At 41.6% G+C, this 12,456-nt stretch overlaps 1 protein-coding gene across 7 annotated transcripts in view; it reads right to left on the bottom strand.

The window, feature by feature from the left end:
- The window catches only part of AUTS2 (activator of transcription and developmental regulator AUTS2), a 1,744,602-nt gene that overhangs the window by 154,082 nt on the left and 1,578,064 nt on the right, over positions 1 to 12,456 (bottom strand). The window lies entirely within an intron of this gene.

Genomic DNA, 12,456 nt, shown 5'->3' with positions numbered 1-12,456 from the left:
ATTCTTTCAGATGCTACTGAAGCATTAGTAGTTCATTCACTTCAAAATATGAAGGCGTTGATTGTTTTCACATAATTTTTACTCTGCTTTGCCAATATTGTGGACAAGCACACAATGGAAATGGCATAATGTGCTAGAGAAAGTATCAAGCAGTATGATGAGACCACACAACATTAGCAATAAATAAATACGGTAGTTATGCATTTATTATAGTTTGCAAAGGCAAATTGTGCACCCCCTGTAGACCTGTACATTTTAAAACAAAGTTCTAGAGGGCGTTTAAGGGTAGGAAGGGGGTGCTTTGGAAATAACATCATGCCTTGGTAATGTAATAGAACAATGACAATTTATCCATGAGTTGATATAACGATGGGATGAAGACTACTGAGGATAAGCCTAACTAGCATTACATTAATGCATAACTAAGGAAAGGGCACATTGTCTATATATAGGGGAATGCAGTGTTACATATAAATTACATTACATTCATTGTTAACTAAAGAAAGGGCAGATTGTTATAGTCGTGGATATGTAGGGAGAATTTGTGTTACATATAAATGTAACCAGAATTACATTCATTTCTAACTAATGAAAGGACAGATTGTTTTAGTTATGGATATTGTGCACACAACTGTACAAGACAAAGACTGACCAGAAATGGTACCATTCAATCACGGAAAGCTCCCTAGAAGCCGGTGAAAGCTCAGAGAAGCTAGTTGGGCTACCTGAACGGTCTTTTGAGCCATTTCCCAGCATTCATTAATACCATAGCACTTTAATTTTTAGCTAATATCTAGTACTGCTAGTTTCATCTTCATGTTTACACAGCACAATTTTCTCAGTACAAGCCAAGCAGGTTTTGTGCCAAACCATCGCACCACCGACCACATTTACACTCAGCACACTCTTATCAATCAACATGTACACAAACAAAGAAGGGAAAAATATTTGCCTGCTTTGTGGACTTTAAAAAGGATTCTGACTCACTGTGTCATCCAGGTTTATTCCTGAGACTCCTAGAGAGCGGTATAGGAGGGAAAACATATGATGTCATAAAGAGCTCATACACTGGGAACAAGTGCAGTGTGAAAATGAATGGGAAAAGAACACCTTCTGGGGGTAAGACAGGATTTCAGCCTGAGTCCAACTCCTTTTAAAATATACATCAACAAATTGGCCTCTGCCTTAGAGGCTTTACCAGCACCAGGACTCACCCTACATAACACAATAATGAAGTTCCTACTGATGACCTCTAATTGCTATTGCCAACAGAAAGCCGCTGTAATGCCTGGCAGATCTCCTGCTTTCTTTCAGCTGCTATGCCCCAATCTATCACCACCTTCTTCACCCTAAGTGGCGCGTCCTGCTTGAACAGGAAGTGAGGAAATAGCACCTAACTTGGTTACACCCAGGCCTTGGAGGTGCAAGGTATAGCAGCTGAGGTCTAGAAAGCCAGAGTACCACCAGAGGTCACCACTGAGGCTAGCAACACAGTCCCACAGTACCACATACACAGTTTAGCCAGTGCAGTCCAAGTAATATATTTTCATGCAAAACTATTCAACAGCAATAGTAATATTGATCAGAGTTATTGAAGTAGTTCCAGTAAACTTGCATGCAGATTAGCAACAGATGGTAATAGATGAGTTTCTTGAGTCTGCATGCAATATTATGTAAACAGCTAACAGCAGTTCCAGATGATATATGACAAGTTTATGCGAGAGTATATGCACACTATGAACTGATTGATAAGAAGAGTAGACCTTATACCTATCATCCAGAGTAGTGGCATACAGGGATTTCCAATAAAAGTCCAGGGTCGGTCTAGGTGGCAAGCAAGGGGTGTCCAGTAACTAGCAGAGGTCGGTCCAGACAGCAAACAAGGGAAGTCCAGTAACTAGCAGAAGTTGGTCCAGGCAGCAAACAAATGGTAATCCAGGAATCAAGCAGAGGTTAAACACAACAGAGTAGTCAAATACAATCCGAGGTCAAAGTCCAGAATATCAGCAGAGATCAGAGTGCGCACCCAGCAACTAGCCAAAGCTATGCTTATCACGGGCGATGACTGGGAGCACTCTGCACATTAATATATCAATCATTCTCCAATCAGTGGCCGGCCACCTTCCACACAACCAATCACACAGCAAGGCCCTGACAGGATGAGATCAGCTGACCGCGCTGCAGTCAGCTGAGCGGGTCAGCTGACTATTGTTTACTCTTGTTGAGGGCGTACTGCAAACGCGCCCTTCGCCTAAAAGCTTGTGCGGACTGTGGGTCACCAGCAGGGCCGGCAGAAGGGAACAAGTGCTGAGACCCGGAAGTGACAGAATCTGCCTGAGTCTCTGTGGCATTCCTTACAGCCATCCATAAGACAACCTAGAAATCCTGGAGAAATTCAGCACAACATGGGCACTCTCCATTAATCTAAAGAAAACCAAACCCATGCTGTTCCAGAGGAAAAATACAAGGTCAGCCCAGAGCCCATCCTTTACACTTAATGACTGTGAAATCAGCAGAACTGACAATTATACCTACCTTGGACTGGAAATCAACCAATCCGGAAGGCCTTAAATCAGCCATAGAGGCCCTGAAATCCAAAGTTTGCCAAACATTCTATGCCATCAGGAAAGAACTATACCACCTCAAACCATCAGTAAAGGTCTGGCTGAAGTCTTTGACAGTGTCATCACCCTAATCCTACTCTACAGAAGTGAAATATAGAGCCCCATCACCTACCCAGATCAATCAAAATGGGAATCTAGCCCCTCAGAAATATTCCACCTGGAATTCTGCAAACACCTCCTCCATGTCCATCGGAGTACCTCAATCAATGCCTGCCAAGCTGAGCTGGGTAGATTACCACTACTGCTTGAGATACAGAAGAGAGTGCTGTCCTACTCGGCCCACCTACAGAGTAGCAGGCCTGATTCACACCACTACAAAGCCATGTTGCATAATGAAGACCAAGAAAAGCCATGTGCCCTGAAAGAAGTGGTCAACGCTCTGCTCCCTTCAAACCCAGATCCACAAGTCCTATCACGAGCCCAGATAAAGCACACTACAGCCAATAGCAAAGAGGACTGTGTAGATAATTGGAGGAATTAAATAAAACAGTCAAAAAAGCTAACCATATACCAGTCCCTAAAGAGAGAATATAAAATAGCCCCATACCTGGAAAATCTCCAAAACTCTCAAGAGAGGAAAATCCTGAGTGTCTACAGAATGAGTGCTCACAACCTCGAAATCGAGTCTGGGAGACACAGACGTGTACAAACCCAGGGAGGAGAGACTGTGCCAACACTGTGAGCAGAAGACTCTCGAGAACGAGAATCACTTCCTGCCGCACTGCCCCAAATATACTTCTTAAGAAATTGATGGAACTCTTTCTGAATTTCACACATTAGAGGATGAGAGAAAACTCTACATTCTACTAGAAGAGAAATCTACAGTGACAATCGCAGACTGACAGAGTGAGAGGAGTATAAATGAACTGTATACCAAAAAATGAACATGAACTGCTAATTCGCTGTACCCCTACCCCACCTTGTCCCATGTCCCCATTCACCCCGCTTTGGCAATGCCTGTATGAATCTTTGTCATGCCAATAAAGCTATCTTTGATTTGTTATGATTTGAAGTGTCTAGGAGAACACATGGGGCTTGATTCACAAAAGAGTGCTAACTGTTAGCACGGCCGTTTTTGCGAAAACAATATCGATTTCGCGGTAAAATTCATGTTTGCGCGCGAAAACGTTATCGTTTCATATTCGCGCAATGCGAAAATTCGCGCGAAAACGGCCGTGCTAACAGTTAGCACTCTTTTGTGAATCAAGCCCATGGAGAAGCATTTGATCGGTTTGGTCAGTTGATAGATATGATTTTCCATGATGATGGTCTAAAGCAGGATGTGATCACAGCAAATCACAGCTTTGCAAATCTATCAGCTGATCAAACAAATCACATACTTCTCCATGAGTTCTCCTAGACATAACCATCACTATTTAACGTATGTTAATGGTTATCAATTGATATAATTTTTTCACTTATGTTTTGCATTGTTCACGTTAACCTCCCTGGCAGCCTATTAGAAACTGCCAGGGGGTAGCGCAGCACTATTTTTTTTTTTTTTTAAAAATCATGTAGCGAGCCTAGGTCTTTGATCAGGAAATCCCGTTCAAAGAACGGGATTTGCTGAAGGGCTTCCCCCGTCGCCATGGCAACGGGGCGGGATGACGTCACAGATGTCATGGACGTCGTGACGTCTAAGGGAGTCCCGATCCACCCCTCAGTGCTGCCTGGCACTGATTGGCCGGGCAGCGCACGGGGTATGGGGAGGGGGCGGCACAGCGCGGCGAACAGCGGCGATCGAGCGCGGAGCGGCGGCGATCGGAATGCACACGCAGCTAGCAAAGTGCTAGCTGCGTGTTGCAAAAAAAAGTGAGTAAATCGGCCCAGTAGGGCCTGAGAAATCCTCTTGCGCGGCATAGCCCGAGCTCAGCTCGGGCTTACCGCCAGGAAGGTTAAGCACTTTTCACATAGACCTGTTTTACTCTTGTGGCCTACTATTTAAAATTACTCCACGCATATGTTTAATATCTCTCCCTCTTTGTGCCTCTGTATGTACATGTTACAGGTGACATCATTCTCCCACAATGCTCCTGAACGCCTGCACAAAATTTCCTAATGGAAACTCTAGGTCTGCTAATGAATGGCAAAAAAATTTTTAGTATGTTACTGGGACATGAAAGCAATTCATAATTGTAGATTTGGAATATAATGATAAGCCCACTTTAATAATTTCTATCATTTTTTTCTTTATACGTAATACAAAAGCAGACACAATGTTCCATGTTCACTTACTACATTTAAAGATGTGTGAAGGAAAACTTGGCTTCTAAATGTTTGCCCTGAATGATTAGCCATTATGGGAAAAATAACCACAGATGAATGCAAGGTAAATTGCCTTATGATTAAATAATATGGTACTAAATGTGTTCTTGAGAGATCGTCTTTAAAAATGAAAGCTTAAGTGATAGTTTGAAAGCCGCTCTGCAGCTGGGAGACAAGATAGGGCCAGATATAGACCATTTTATACATTCTAACTGTGAGTCACCACAAAATGGATGAGTTTTACAAATAAAACACATGGCAGTATAGTTATTTATTTGCCTATCAGTGAAATAGTTTCCTTTTTTGAGCATTCATTTGCTGTACACTTAGCAGATAGCTTGTCATGAGATGTAATGGACATGTGTTACTATATTTTATAATAATGTGTAGGCAAATGGAAAAAAAAATAAACTGAGACTGCTTAAAGTGTTAGAGGGTGTTTCACAAAAGAAAAGTAAACACTAATGGCAAATATTCCATATCCAATAAACCAAAAAACAGCCATGTGCTGGGCAGTACACAATGACTCTTTTTCACTGGCGATTCCTGGATTTCACCGTGCTGATGGCAATGGTGGAAATGCCCGAACACAGTGAATCCAGCGCAGAAGACTTGGGCACAGCCAGCACCACCATAGGCCGTAATAGGAATTACAGCTACAGCAGTGCACAGGGAGTAACTTTGGCGCTGTCAGAAGACGGAGCTGAAGTTTCTTTTAAAACACAATAATTCGGCTTCCAGCAATTGCTGGAAGCCGAATTATTACATTCTCCACAATCCATGGCGACCTGGAGGGGGAATAGTATTTAACACGGCCGGGACTTCTGCAGCAGCAGGACCAGCCATATACCGGCTGTATCCTGCGCCCAAATCTCCTGCGCCGATACCTCTCGTACGCGGAAATGCCCACCTGAAACATAGTAGATAAGACTGCGGCACACATGTATTAAGACTGTGGCACACATGTATTTAATGCTTTTGAAGAGATAGTTATAAAATATCCCCAATGCTTATAATACAACAATGTTAATAACCCCCCATCCCCAGCTTTATTAATCCATTGCCCCATATGAAGGCTATTATTTTTGTAGAATTAAATACACAAGAGCTGAAGGTCCTAGACTCCATGAGCCAAACCACTAGGTACCCCTCCCCCAACTACCACTACCACCACCATATTTTTACTTCCACTCTTTCTGGAAGACTGGAGATGGGGAGAGCATCTTGTCCATAATAATGTATGAGGGTGTTTTGTAAATGGTGGAAGGTGGCCCTTGCTGACCCATTTTGCAGAGTACCTCCCAATGGTATGCATTGTGTGGGCTGGCATTGCTCATGGGAGCCAATCACTCATTGTTGCCAATAACTCATGGTCTACAAATTGCTAAGACAATACCAGTTAACATAGAAGAGTAGGGGTTAAGTGGTTTTCATAACAAATAAGTTGAAAAGCAATTTTTGGGTAGGGAGAAGGTTGAGAGCAGAATTTGTTACATTATCATGTTCTGAATGATAAGGCAGACAGATTACTCATCAATGGATATCTGAGCACTGGCTGCTACTATTAAAATTAGGAGCAATTCTATATAATTTAGTAAGCACACTCTGTATAGTGTGGACCTTTGTTTTGTTTTAGTGCAGTTTCATATACACACACAATTTCTATTGCTTTTAATGTTCATCAATGAATCATTAGAGTGACATCTTTGTACAGACATGCTGCCCTGCTCTTGCTGTTCTATAAAAGGGGGGAAGAGTCACAATGGGTGACAAATGAACTAGCAGCGACCCGCAACACAGAGAACAAAAGAGGACAATGTCATTCATCCCGTGCTTGTCATTTAGCAATCCACTACAGCAGTTCACTAAATTACTTTATGGGGCAGTTTTATGCAAGCTCGATTCTTGCCTGAGATGGACTTATGATCAATTTGGGCAAGGAATATCTAGCTTGTGTATGAGGCCTTACTTTGTATATGTAAATGCACAAAAGTGACAATGGGTCTAGAGGTGTGTACACACCTCTTGACTTATGTTGCCCGACTGGGACCTGGCCCCTAGGGCGACATCGCTTGCCATTGTCAGCCTGTACAGATGCATGTAGCTGACAATGCATTTTGTTGCTATGCAGGTGGGCGAGGGTGACGACTGAGTGGTGCATGACATCACGTTACTGGCGGGGGTTGTGCCGCAGACAATGAGATCACCCTTCTGGGTGTGAGTTCATCCGTCAGGTGGGTCGAGGGTCAGGGGTCAGCGGACGCTGTATACACACCTGACTATCAGCTGAGGCAGTCATTTTACGGATGCCTTAGTCAAGTGTGTGTACGAGGCTTAAAGGCTATACAGATGTTATCTTCATTGTGTAATTCCAGAGCTCTTTTCCTCTGTGCCCCATGGTTTCTGAACCACAAAATATATAGTTCACAACAGAAAAAAATCAGCAAAGTATATTAAGCTATATCTGTAGCACATAAGGCCCAGAACAACTGTAATGTACTGAAGAATTTTGGTTTGCATTTTATATGCTGAAGCACCAGATGCTAATATGTTTTTTTTTCTGTAAACACAGATGGGAATTTTCTATTGTTCTAGAGCCACTACAATTTGATTCTGAAAAGAACACAAATGACTTAGCTAAATAGTAAGCATAATTGAGGTAATTTTGGAAGTCAGCCCATGTGCTGCACATTTCTCTTTCAAGCAAGCATGAACAACCTGTTGGTCAAGGTCCCAAATGGCATCCCAGAAATAACATTTGAGGTAATCAAATCCTGACATATACAGCGCTTGATTTGAAATCCTCTATAGAGGAAGAGGATGGAAAACAATATTAAAAAGAAACTGTAACCAAGAATTAAACTTCATCCCAATCAGTAGCTGATACCCCATTTCCCATAAGAAATCTTTTGCTTTTCACAAACGGATCATCAGGGGGCTCTGTATAGCTGATATGTGGTGACACCCCTCCCACAGTGTGATGTCAAAACCATGGTTCTGACAGCACTATGTGGGAGCCTTGTTGCATTGTGGGAAATAACAGCTGTTTACAGCTGTTTCCAACTGCCAAAAAAACAAGCAGCATCTCCTCCCACTGACATCACCTGCCTGCCAGCAGTAAAAATGTCACCATGTGATAAATGTCAGAATGTAAATCAGGCAGAGGAAATATTTTACAAAGAGCAAACACTGACTAAATCATTTTTACATAATTATTGTAAAAATGAAGCAATTTTTTGATTACATTATTTTCACTGGATTTCCTGTTTAAGTGACAGTTTGATACTACTTAAGGTGCACATACAAACATTGATTTTCCCATTTGATTCCCTGCAAATTCAATCCTTCTGATCAAACAATGCTTGACATTATGAGGTAAATTATCTCAGAGCAGATCATGTAAGCGGTCACAAACTTTCAAACTTCAACTTATGACTGGCAACAGTTGAGGTGCAGTACTCCAGGACATATTTACTGTCACTTCCAATGTCAATAAATAACGTTTGCTAGCTTTAGAGATCAGGGAGTTCAGATTTAGGGTAGGGTTTGTGGAGGGCAAAGAAACGTTTGCTTTCTTAAAACAGAATGTATTAGGAATAATTATCAATAATAATTAGCAATAATTCAGTGGAGTGAGCTCCGAGATGTCTCCCAGTGCATCACTGCTGAATATATGCAAATCACCCATTGTTGTCCCTGTAAGCTAAACACACCTCCAGATCCTCTGGACTGAAATGATTTGTCAGCTTGTTAAATATACAAAGCACAGTATATTTACAGTAACAAGCTGACACATCATTGTATTCCAGTGGATCTTCAACATAGAAGCGCACTAGCGTGAAACGGTCATAAGGCTCCTCATCCCCTGCACCCACCGCACGTATCTACAGCTATTTCCGGTATGTGTTTTGTATTTTTTAATTTTTATGCACGTATGCAGCACTTTATCATTTTATGGAAGTTGGAGTAAAGCATATGACAGCAGTGCTGGCGCTTTTCCTCTTTTTGTAATTAGTGTTATCATTTCATCCAGGAAAAGTGTAAAGTTTAGATTTGTGTCAAGCAGTCACAGTTAATTAAAGACTAGTGTTAGGCATTCAGGGTGGGGAAGAACAGATTTAGGGATAGATCAGGGTTTAAAGTTATTGATAGACTTGAGGACGGATTTATACTTTTTGTGCCCCTAGGCCAAGTACGTTGTGGCTCCCCATCCCCTAGGCCAAGTACGTTGTGGCTCCCAATTCATGTGCAGAAGCACCCTGGCCCCTCCTACTCCATGTGCAGTCCCCTCTTCCATGCGTTTCATCCATGTACTGCAGCCCCTCTCTTCAATTATCAACTCCCTCGGGCATCAGGTTCCTATTTTTCATGTGTTGCTCTCCATTTTCAGCCTCCTCTTTCATATACAGGTATAGCAACCATTCTCTCATTTTCAGGCGCCCCCCCCCCCCCAAGGCCCAGCCTATGTGGCCTTACCAGAAATCTGGCCCTGAATAGGCTAGGTTGGGGTATTGGTTGTTAAAGTAGGTCAGTTTTAGGAGGTGGTTTGGGGATATTACGGTTTATTTTCCATACTGATATCCCTGTGTCAAAATCATACTGCACCAAACAAAACACTATGGCAATATGATGGACTATTAAGTCAAATTATAAGTGGGGCTTCAGACAAATTTGTACTTATTTATTTCCTTAAAACTGTTAGAACTTAGGACAGAAAAATCGTCACAGGCTTAGATGGGAAGGTTTAGAACTTAGGACAGAAAAATCGTCACAGGCTTAGATGGGAAGGTTTAGAACTTAGGACAGAAAAATCGTCACAGGCATTAGATGGGAAGGTTTAGAACTATTGCCATGGATTAACTCTCTCCCTCCAATGGATTTGAGAGACTGAAAGAGGAAGTGTGGGGCAATGGTCCAAACTGGCATACAACTAGGAAAAAAAACAGGGGGATGGAACTTAGACTGCTTTCTTTTTTCATTCAAAACTGTTTTCGTAAAATCTGTCATTTAACACAGATGAAAACTGGGGCACTCAGGAGACGGTGTATGAGGCCTGGGACCCATTACAAATCGCTAATGCAATCGATACCATTTTTAATTATCGCTTTGTAAGCGATTTTATGAGCATTTTCCAGCACTTTTGGGAGCGATTTTAAAAAGTGTAAGCTTTTTGCCAGCGAGTGTGTAGAGATTTGCGATTAGCGATTTTAATTCTGATTGTTCCTTTCAATGTATCATAATTTCTTTTTAGTTTGCAGTACTTTAAAATTGCACTCAATTCGATATGTGTAGCGATTCATGAGTGATTTGCCAGTGCTTCAATACTTTACATTGAAGCGCAATCGCTCCCAAAATGCTGCATGTCCTGCGATTGCGATTTTGCTAATTGCATTCGCTACTGTGGAATTTGTTAAATTAATTACATTAACAGAGTGTTTAGGGAAAGCGCTAGCGATTTAAAGCGCTCCCTAAATGCTCCAAAAGGCGCTGTAGTGGGTTCCAGCCCTCAAGAGGAGTTAGGGCCTGGCTATACTGGGATTTTAGCCTGAAATGTCTAGTGGGTGGGTTAGATATGTTGTAAGCTCAGAAAGTGGTCTGTTTAACCCTTTAAATTGATGAAAAAAGTGTAACTGGCAGGCATAGGTTAAACATGCACTGGATTTCTAAAGCTGAAAGCATACCAGCAAAGTAACAAAGGAGCTGTCACATAGCGAACGCGTCTGTTCATCCCAAAGAACTAATATTTACAGATTTAGATTTTATCACTTCTGGGGCTCATTAGATTTATGGTTCATTTTCCTTTGTTTCTCGGCTGTTCTGCTATAAAGAGGATGGGTCCCTTTAGCTGGCCACATTTCCACTTTGCTTTAAATTTGTCTCCTTATTGCAGAGCTGTAAAAATATGTCAGTAGGGGACCAGTAAATCACACCAGCATGATGTACAGTGTGCTCTCTTTGCCAGAATTTCCAAATGAAGGATGTCTGCAACATGTAGTTTTGGCATTTTGCGGACTGAGATTTGGCAGTAACTTTCAGAAATGTCCACAGCAACTCCTGGGTAATCTACAAGTGCCATTTTAGGCATATTGACCGGCAAAACCCAACGGTTCTGGCTTTGATTGCAGAATTACTAATTGTAACATTAATAAGCATCTGTTAATTTTACATAACAACCTGAGCTCCAACTGTTAACAATTTGTTACATAGTTATCATGTAATGATACTTTATTGATCTCATTTTGAGTGGCACAGTTGCAATTTTTTTAAGAAGGCATAAAATGCTTTTCATCCAATTATATTTATTTTATATGCTATGTTGTTTTTTAATATTACAACCTGGTATTTTCTTTCTCCTGTTAAATTAACAGCATAAAAGGTTTGAACTGATTATAAATAGAGAACACCCACGATGTTCAGTTTGCTGAACAGGATAAGGTCCGACACTACTTACATACCTGTGGTACCTTATTTATAGTGTCAAAGGTCTGACTGGTGCATCTTATTTTGGCCAGAAAATGTGTGCCACCTACCTGAAGGTACATTTTTCCATAAATAAGGGTTTTTTTTATTTTGGTTTTGCATTTGACTATTTTTTGGCATGCTGAATTTAGTACAATCAAAAGGTATTGATGAAAACAAAAATTGATATGCCTTTCTAAGTAACAGTAAGAAGTTTTGAATCAGGATGATACAATTTATTGGCTAACTTAGAGATAAATAAGAAGTAGGCTTTCAGCTAATAATAGGCCTCCTCCAGGAAACACTCCTAAAGTGGCATTTAAGTCATCTAGTCACTTTTATTTATGTTTGCAAAAGAATGTTTCTCCTCTATGGCCTTGAGTCACTAACCGGCACTAAGCTGGTTAGTGTGCCTTATCACTTAGTGAGCACAAACTACAGCGCTAACTTTTTCTGAGGTTAGTGTGCCTTATCTGAGGTTAGTGTGCCTTATCTGAGTTAGTGTGCCTTATCTGAGGTTAGTGTGCCTTATATGAGGTTAGTGTGCCTTATCTGAACTTAGTGCCCCTTAAGTAGCTTTGTGCACACTAAAAGATGCACAAAGCTACATCGCGCACTGCACCGCGCACGCGGCGTAATGCGTCAATCTTTGCGCGCGGTGCGACGATAACGTCGCACCCGCTATACTGTGTATGATGCGACCATAAGGTCGCATAGGATGCGACGAAAACGGTGCACTGATGTGCCTTTAGGTAAGGTCGCATCATGTACAGTATAGCGGGTGCGATGTTATCGATGTAACTTTGTGCATTTTTTAGTGTGCACAAAGCTACTTAAGGGGCACTAAGTTCAGATAAGGCACACTAACATCAGATAAGGCACACTAACTCAGATAAGGCACACTAACTCAGATAAGGCACACTAACCTCAGATAACGCACACTAACCTCAGATAAGGCACACTAACTCAGATAAGGCACACTAACCTCAGATAAGGCACACTAACCTCAGATAAGGCACACTAACCGGCCTATATGTCCAATATATGTAAGCTGGGTTTTTAAAATCTTGTCAGTATATGCAGGAACTATGGAGGCTTATTATCAGCC

The sequence above is a fragment of the Hyperolius riggenbachi genome, chromosome 2, assembly GCF_040937935.1.
Source record: "Hyperolius riggenbachi isolate aHypRig1 chromosome 2, aHypRig1.pri, whole genome shotgun sequence".
NCBI lineage: Eukaryota > Metazoa > Chordata > Amphibia > Anura > Hyperoliidae > Hyperolius > Hyperolius riggenbachi.
Note: the sequence above shows the minus strand (reverse complement) of the source record. Positions and strands in the feature narration are given on the sequence as shown.